Below are 8,703 nucleotides of genomic sequence, written 5' to 3' on the forward strand. Positions count from 1 at the left end.
GGTGAGAGAACTTCTCTTCACATAGCCATTGAAGACCATTTTTGCTTCATCTCTCAAAGGACCTTGATTCAAATCTAGAGTATCGCAATTATTGGGAGCATCTAGAGCCAAAGTAGACCTCACCATTGTGTTTGGAGGATTGATTCAGTGAATTTTGACTATAAATTTGCCTACCCTAGTCCATAGTCAAATTTGAGCCAAATTTTTTTTGCAAACTTAGAAATCGAAGACCCGATTTACAAAATTGGTATGATCTCTTCAGATCTATGTAATTAATTTTCAGATTTGCATTTTTATTGGCTTCTCCACACTTGTTTTATTTGGATCTACATTTTTGCTTTTCAGATTTGCATTTTATTTCTTAAATTCTATAAAAATTTGGCCTTTTAGGCCTGTAGGAGAGATTTTTTTGTGTAGGACAAGATTGGAGCTTGCCCGTGTAAATTAAAGATTGGCATCATATTCAAAAGGTCAAAAAAACCCCAAATTGACATTTTTTCCATCAAAATTGGACATCTAAGGTGAAATCTAGAGTCAAATGATTTTTGGAGGTGTGACAATGACAATTCAGAAAAACTAATTGCAAAGGTGATTTTCAAACAGTGATATCTCCCTCATATGGACTCCTTTTTCTCAGCAATTTTTTTTTGTTATGGGGTAGAATTTCATAATCTACACATTAGTGCAAGATATTTGAGATCTATGTTCCTGAATTTTTATGCAAATCACAAATCCCAATTTTTGCAAACTCAAAGGCTTAGTTTGGGCTCCTCTAGACACATTTTTAGGTTCCATTTTTTTTGAAGTGAATATTTTTTCTTCTACTTTCTAGATCTACAATCAAATTATATGCTTGTGTGGATAGAAATACCACTTTTAGAATTAGGTTCTTTTTTGCATTGTATTGCTTTGATAAAACTTCAAAATTGTTGTACATCTAAGCTACAGTGCTTAGAACTAGACTTGAACTCTAAAAGGAGGTTGTAAACAGCAAAATCAAAAGCGCACTTTTGTCTATTTTGAAAAGTGGCCTATTGTTAATGCACTACATATAATGTTTCAAAAGCATCATTTTTGGAGAGTTCTTTGATTGAGTGAATAGGGGGTGTGTGTCTTTTGTTCTTGTTTCTCTTTCTCTCTTGTGCTCTTTTTAATTTTTTGCATCATGTGTTCACCTAAAACTCCACTTCTAACTTCACACAATTATACTACATGGAAAGATATCATATGGAGTAGACTAATGGAAAAAGGCTTAAATCTATATATTGATGGTATAATTGTAAAATCCATTGATGCTACGACACAAGTTGATTGGCATGTTAAAGACAACTAGGTTTTAGGAATTATTAGGAGTTGTGTTCATAGAGATCTCTTCTTCCATATTTTCATCTTTAAGGATGCCAAGGGTGCTTGGGAGAAACTTGAAGGTTTGTATGGTAAGGTGGACAAGGAAAAGGGATTCCAAATTTATGATGATCTACTTCTCTTGGATCCTAAGAATTTTGACACAATTCAAGACTATATCAACAAAGCCAATGAATTGAGAGCACTACTTAAAGATTGTGGTAATCCCATTAAGGATGATAGGTTTATTCATCAAATCTTGAAGAGGCTACCTTCAAAGTATGCATCTTTTGTTTCAAGTTACAACCTTTAAGTATGCATCTTTTGTTTCAAGTTACAACACTTAAGTCATCCAAGTCTACAACATTGGTGGCTAGTAATGAGAACCAATCAAATCAAGGTGGAAAAATTTCTACCAATAGCAAGAAAAAGCAGTGGAAGAAAAAATCACAATCAAAGACACACCAATCTTCCTCCTCACAAAAAGGCAATTCTTCTTCCAAAAAGAAGGTAAAAAATAACAAGAATGATAAACTACTTTGTGCATATTGCAAGAAACCAAATCATGATGAGCATCATTGCAAGTCTAAGAGAATAGATTAGTTGGAAAGCTTACTTAGGAAGAATAAAATCAATGTGCCAAATACTTCCAAAGATTCAAATCCATCCACTTCATAGGGAAAAGGGAAAGCATTTGTGGAAAGTTCTAGTTATTTAGGAGAATGGATTCTTGACTTGGTACCTCATATCATATGGGTTCTTCAAAAGGACACTTTTCTTCATTGAAGTAGTCTAAGGTACCTCACATCTTTGTAGAGAATGATACACAAGTGGAACTTGAAGGGAAATGACAAGTTGAGATTAAAAAATGGAGATTTCAAAGATGTTCTCTATGTTCCTAACCTTAGCACCAATCTCCTCCCAATTTACCAAATCACTTACTATGGAGGTGGCAATAAAGTTGAGTTCCTGATTCAGTAATGATGTGAAATATTAAGGATGATTAATTGGTTATAATGGGTAAAGTCAATCATGAGACAAGGCTTTATTCTTTCTCCCACTTTGTGCCTAAGTCTCCTTCACATGCCTTGCTAACACATTTGCAATCAAAAAGTAAATTATGGCATGAGCATTATGGACATCTTGCCTTCTGCTATCTTCATCAACTTAGCTCAAAAAATATGGTCAAAGGTCTACCTACAATTCACTTTTCTACAAGTGAATGTTCAACTTGTTCGATGGATATGCATCTAGAAGAGAAGTTTGACAAAGGGAAGTCTTCGAGAACATCAATTGTTCTTGTGTTAGTTCACACAATTCTAACAGGCCCTTTCAGTGACATTAGTTAGCAATAGTTGCTATGTCCTCACTTTCATTGATGACCTTTCACACTACACATGGGTCTACTTTCTTAATCACAAGAATGAAATATTTGATAAGTTTCCTTCCCTAAAGAGTCATGTTGAGAAGCAATCAAGGAAATCCATCAAGGTCCTTCATATGGAAAATGAAAGTAGATATGTGAACTTAAAACTTAGAGACTTTTGTGAGCTTAAGGTTATTGATCTTTTAAATCTAGTAGCATTTAGTCCACAAAATACAAGTGTTGCAAGAATGAGGATTAGAACTTTTAAGTCAATCGCAAGTTGTATAATTCAAGTTAAGTCTCTTGATCCATCAGTTGAAGCCAAAGCTATAAGTAGTACCAATCACATCCTTAATAGGTCTCCTCATAATGTATTAGACAAAATGACTCCTTTTGAGGCATTGTGTATAAGAAAACCAATTGTGAAACGCTTCAGAGTTTTTGGTTGTCCAACATGGGCGCACATATCTTCAAGGGAATGTAAGGCACCTTCACCAAGGCCTTGTACTTTCATTGGATATGATGAAAGTGTTAAGGCATATAGAATTATGGATCTTGAGACTCATGAGATATTCATAGAAAGGAATGCTCACTTTGAGGAAAATTCACCTAGCTTATCCTCTAATCCTCTCCATACTTCATACATTATGGAAACTGATAGTGACAATAGTGATAGTGATTTAATAGATGTAGGTATTGGGGATCTTATTGATAGATGTAGAACAAGGTCACAACATCGGCACATTCTACATACATGCATTGCTATAGTGATAAGTCAATGTAATTTAGTACAGTTGGGTACACCTTGTCTTCTAGTTCCAACATCATGGGATGACTACATAACATATATTTTAGGATTATTTGTGGAGTCCTACATAGCAGATTTGGGAGGTTTTATTAATGATATACATCTTCTCTTTGATGAAGAAGATCCTTCTTGAGTTGTTTCAAGGGAATACTCTAACCCTCTTGTACATTCTCTACATAATTAGTCTTACTAGGTTGATATGATTGTGGATCCTTATGTACAATAGTTGTAGGAGGTCTCTTTATCATTTGAGGAGACATTCAATTCTTTGGGATATGTTCTACATCCATCCTTTCTAGATATAAACTTGTTCTTTTCACTAGTATTGGAAGGGGCGATTGTCAATATCGATGCAGGGATAGTTGAGCAAGTTTCAGAGACACCATTCATCTTCAAGATTTTTTGTACACATTGGGTAAGCATCTCATATGTACCTATGACATTGTTTCTTCCTAAGGCAAGGAAAATTATTCACTAGTCATGGATCAGCTTCTAAATTCATCTTGGAGTAGCTATCACTAATCAACATTCTACACTTCGGGCGAGGGGGGGTGTGTGAATGGGGGGGAGACTACCTTGTCTCCTTTCTTTTTTCTTCTTCTCTCTTATGGCAAGGAATTTTTCCTCTTATGTGGTTTTGTCCTTCTCATACTTCTCTATTGTATATACATGATGTATGTTGTAATGGGGGGGTCTTAATTACTCCATCCATCCATGCATCTTATTTTTTCATCTCTCTTTTTGGGAGAGGTTTTTTCCCATTAGGTCTCTCTTTCTCCATTTTCAAAGAGATTTCTTTGCATTTGTACATGGGTACCTAACATGGTCTAGTAGTTGGGACCCATCATGCATTTTCATTATAGCTTTCGTAAGCTTAAGTGTATTTTCCTAAGTTGCACTTAAGGGGGTTTGTTAGTTTAAATAAATAAATAATTATTATTACACTTTACATAATTTTACTTAGGTTTATGCATTATTTTATTATTTATTAGGCTAGCCACGTAGGAGTATGCATACTCATATGAGTTGTCTTATTGACAACATAGGAGTTAGCAACTAATTTTCACATAGGAGTTTGCATAATCATTTGAGTTGTCATGTAGACAACATAGTTGTTCATACTCTAAATAAGCACATGGTGTCTACAATATTTTTTTTACATGACACACCTATGTAGGCTTATCCTCTCATCATCACACTAACTTATGTGCTCAATAGAGGATAATCCACTCTTGGTGGACATGTGCTTAGTTATGAGTCTTATCACTTTGCTGACTCCTAGTCATTCTAGAGGCCTTTATATTTAGGTACTCCTAGTGTGTATGTACAACAATTCAATTTCATATTGTTATTTTGATCATACTTTATTGGTCCATATTGTGCTAGTGCTTGAGCTTCTTGATCTTGGGTGATTTTTCCCTAAGGCAACTTCTTACACATTACATCTCTTGCATTATGACTTGAAGTTGTTAAGACATAATACATAATAATGTAGCTATCCTAGAATCAAAATCAAAGGTTTCACTCTTTTCAATCCAAACCAGTTTCATCGAGATACCTAAATGAGATAGAGGATTCAATTGAACACATTTCCACATTTTTTTGTGCACTAAACTAAACATGATGTTATCACATCATCCACAAGGTCACGAAGATACTATTTTTATAATTTTAACACTTTAATTTAAAAAAATCAATTACTAATTAATTAATTATATTTTAAAGGAATTCAAAATGTTAAACTTTCATTCACCTAGCAATGTGCATGAGGGAATCATACTAAATAGAGGGAACATCATTACTCTCTTCAAACATCTCAATAAATTATACACAATCCTCATGTCATCTAAAGAAGTTTATGTACTCAAATTGAAACTAAAATGAAAATTTCAAATGTAACTAGTTTGCATTAAGTACCTCTTGCCATATCTTTGGAATAAACATGGGTCCAATCATAAGCACACACACATTCATATTAGCCAAATAAATATTTCATCCAAGTTATATTGATAAATTATCATAGAGACAAGTGTAAGAGAAAAAATGAGATCTAATGTGTTTTATTTACTAACAAATAAAAGTTGTAAGAGATTCTTTATTCATTTGTTACAATATCAAGGAGTAAAACATAATTTTTAGAATATGTTATCAAAGAGTTTCTACCTCTCCCATATAAAATAAGAGGTACCATATTAATATTAAGTCTTGCAAAGAATTATTGTGGTTTGAACCTCTATAAGATTATAAATTATTTTGATAAGTATTAGGTCTAGGGTAGAGGCAAAGGTTATAAAGATGTGATAGGTCATGCTCAAAACTAGACATCAAATCTCTTAAAGGAAAGCATTGAAGTGGATAGTTTGGGGTCTATTGATTCTCTTACATAAACCTTATTACAACATAGTGGATCTTTTCAACAAGTTGATGAGGATGTTGCTCCTATACCTCACTAGTCACCTCATCTTTGTAGTTTGGTATTTGTGTACATTACAAGTCTAAGAATGTTTAAGATAAACACATTAACAATATGCTCTCTATTTATGTGTACAATACATAGAACAAGGATAAATATAACATCTTGAGTAATGATAAATATATAGTTCAAAATAAAACTCTGAATATTTTAATATTTATTTTTTATTTAGCACATATTAATTATATCAATTCATTCTCTATTAATTAAATTTAAAGATTTGTATGAAATTAAATTTGAGAGCTAGACTATTCAATCTTATGTATGTGGGTCTTTCATCACTTCATTATGAATCCATGTGAGTAAACAAGTATACAATCTATAATAAAATAATATATATACATGTAAATTTATTTTATTATTTATTAATATAAAATTTTAAAATTTATATTTGATGATGAATAGGTGGGTATTGAACCTTTAATATCATGATCGAATAACACAACATTGATTGTGTTTCAACTTATATTAAGTTAAAAATTACTATTTTTATTCATTATGTATGCAAATAATATTAAGTGGATTTTGATAAAATAATTTTGTCCCTTTTTTATATCAATAGATCATAATAATCATATTCCTTGTACAATAGATGTGGGCATTATTGTTGGAATTTATATTTAGTCTATTGACAAATGTATCATTGAGTAATAAATTTTTTAAATTGTATTTCTTGTTTTATCCCACACAATTTTAACTTTAAATTTTTATGTTTTTTTGTCTTTAGTCTCATTTACTCCTAATTCTTGTAACAAGAAATCACAATTAATAATCTTGAAGAATATAAGAATCAACCATGTATAAGAAAAATGATAGAAGAAATAAATTAAAGAATAACAAGTTGGAGATGGGAAAATTGTAAAGATCAAATAGAAAATAAAATAAATAAAATGAATAAGTTCATCTAAAATGGAATTAGTGTTGTGAAATGTTCTATGAGTAAAAGAATCCCATAACAGAACAAACTTTGGTGGGAGAGTGTAGTGTAATTCATCTCAATGAAGTGAAATTAAGGCATTCTGCAAAGCCATATGAAATAAATCTCTAGTGTTTAATGATTTATTCACTTTCAAAAAACTAATACAAATATATAATATCACTATACAAAGAAAAAATTGTCCAAGTTTATTTTCTAGGATTAAAAGCTCAAAGGAAATTAATTACAATTTATAATATATCTAATAAATTTCTCAATTGTGTCATTTCCTTCAAGTTGATTTCTAGATCCTTCCTTTCAAAGGGACCAATGAACCTCTATATAAAAGAAACATATTATGCGGCTTGGTCATAACACAGGGTGATCACTCAGTGTGCCACCATTCAAAATAAATCCACTCAAATTGTGAAGCTAAAAAGTCAATTTCTTTCCTTCATGCATCAGATTTAGATTTAAGTAGGGATCTATTTTTTATATCTATTCTCTTATTGATATATTTCTAAAGCCTTCAAAATTAGATAGGTTTATGGCATGAATCTTCTTCTAGGTTTCATAATTATGACAACCATGGGTCTTAGAATATCCCATTCATGAATCCACAAAATCCTTGGTTAGTTGTTCTACTATAAATCCTCCATCAAATCAATCTTGCCTAAACTAATCTTGCATCTCCAAGAAGGTAGGCTCTTATTCTCCATGTTCAATATTTTGGTTAAAATTAACATTAATGGGCATATATAGGAATGTCATAAATGGGGCCTCACATTCAAAAAATTATTGTTATGCCCATTGTGACTTCCTATTATCCTTCCTTAAACCAAAAGTCAAAGTGGTTTATAAATATGTTTTTGTCCCTTTTTTGACTTCTCTCCAAGTTGTTAATGTCCATTCACCAAGGCTTCATTGTATTGTTGTTGTCCTCTTGTTATCTTCCACAAAAGGCCATTATTTTAATTTTGTAATTCTCCCATCTCACTTACTAACTAGGATATGTATTCAATTTACCATATAGGCTAGCAAAACGACTAGATATGATACCACTACAATGCCCCATCCTAAGAGTGATACGATTTAAAATCACACATGCATGGTACTATAGTTCCTACAGCCATATGATCAAATCCACACACCTACAAACTGTATGAAAAAATCATACTCATTCAGAAATCATTCACACAAATTGAAAAGTAACTCATGTACCACCAATCCACCTATATACCTAGATCAATTTCTTTCCTCACTTAGATGATATTCCTTTCATATTTTGTATATCTAGTCACCTTGTAAGGTATGACTTCTTTCCTATTTCTTGATTCTTTAGTCCCTCGTGTGACAACTTACCTACATGACATTGTCACTCTACACTAGTATAATATTGCTAATTTGTAACCATACAACCTAACACTACATACATCTCATACTATACACAATGGATTATGGCAACATGATTTCAACTAAAACATCTTCTAATAAAAAATAAAGGAATGAGTCATCAATGTAGGGTAAACACAATAACAATATTGAATATTCAAGAATCAAATACTTTTATCTTCAAATGATAAGGATATAACTCAAATTACATTATTTTTTTCTTCAATTGAAGACTTCACATATTTGGATGAAAAGTAGAATAGGATGAGGAGTGACTCCTACTAAAATTGTGAATGTCAAAGTAGGTAGGATCTTAGAGAACCAAAATTAAAAAAATAATACTAAAGTCCAACATGAATTGCAAATACATAAGAAAATTTAACTCCATGATGATTTCCTACAAT

Source organism: Cupressus sempervirens, chromosome 7, assembly GCF_028749045.1.
Source record: "Cupressus sempervirens isolate cs-2001-9-10 chromosome 7, ASM2874904v1, whole genome shotgun sequence".
Lineage (NCBI taxonomy): Eukaryota > Viridiplantae > Streptophyta > Pinopsida > Cupressales > Cupressaceae > Cupressus > Cupressus sempervirens.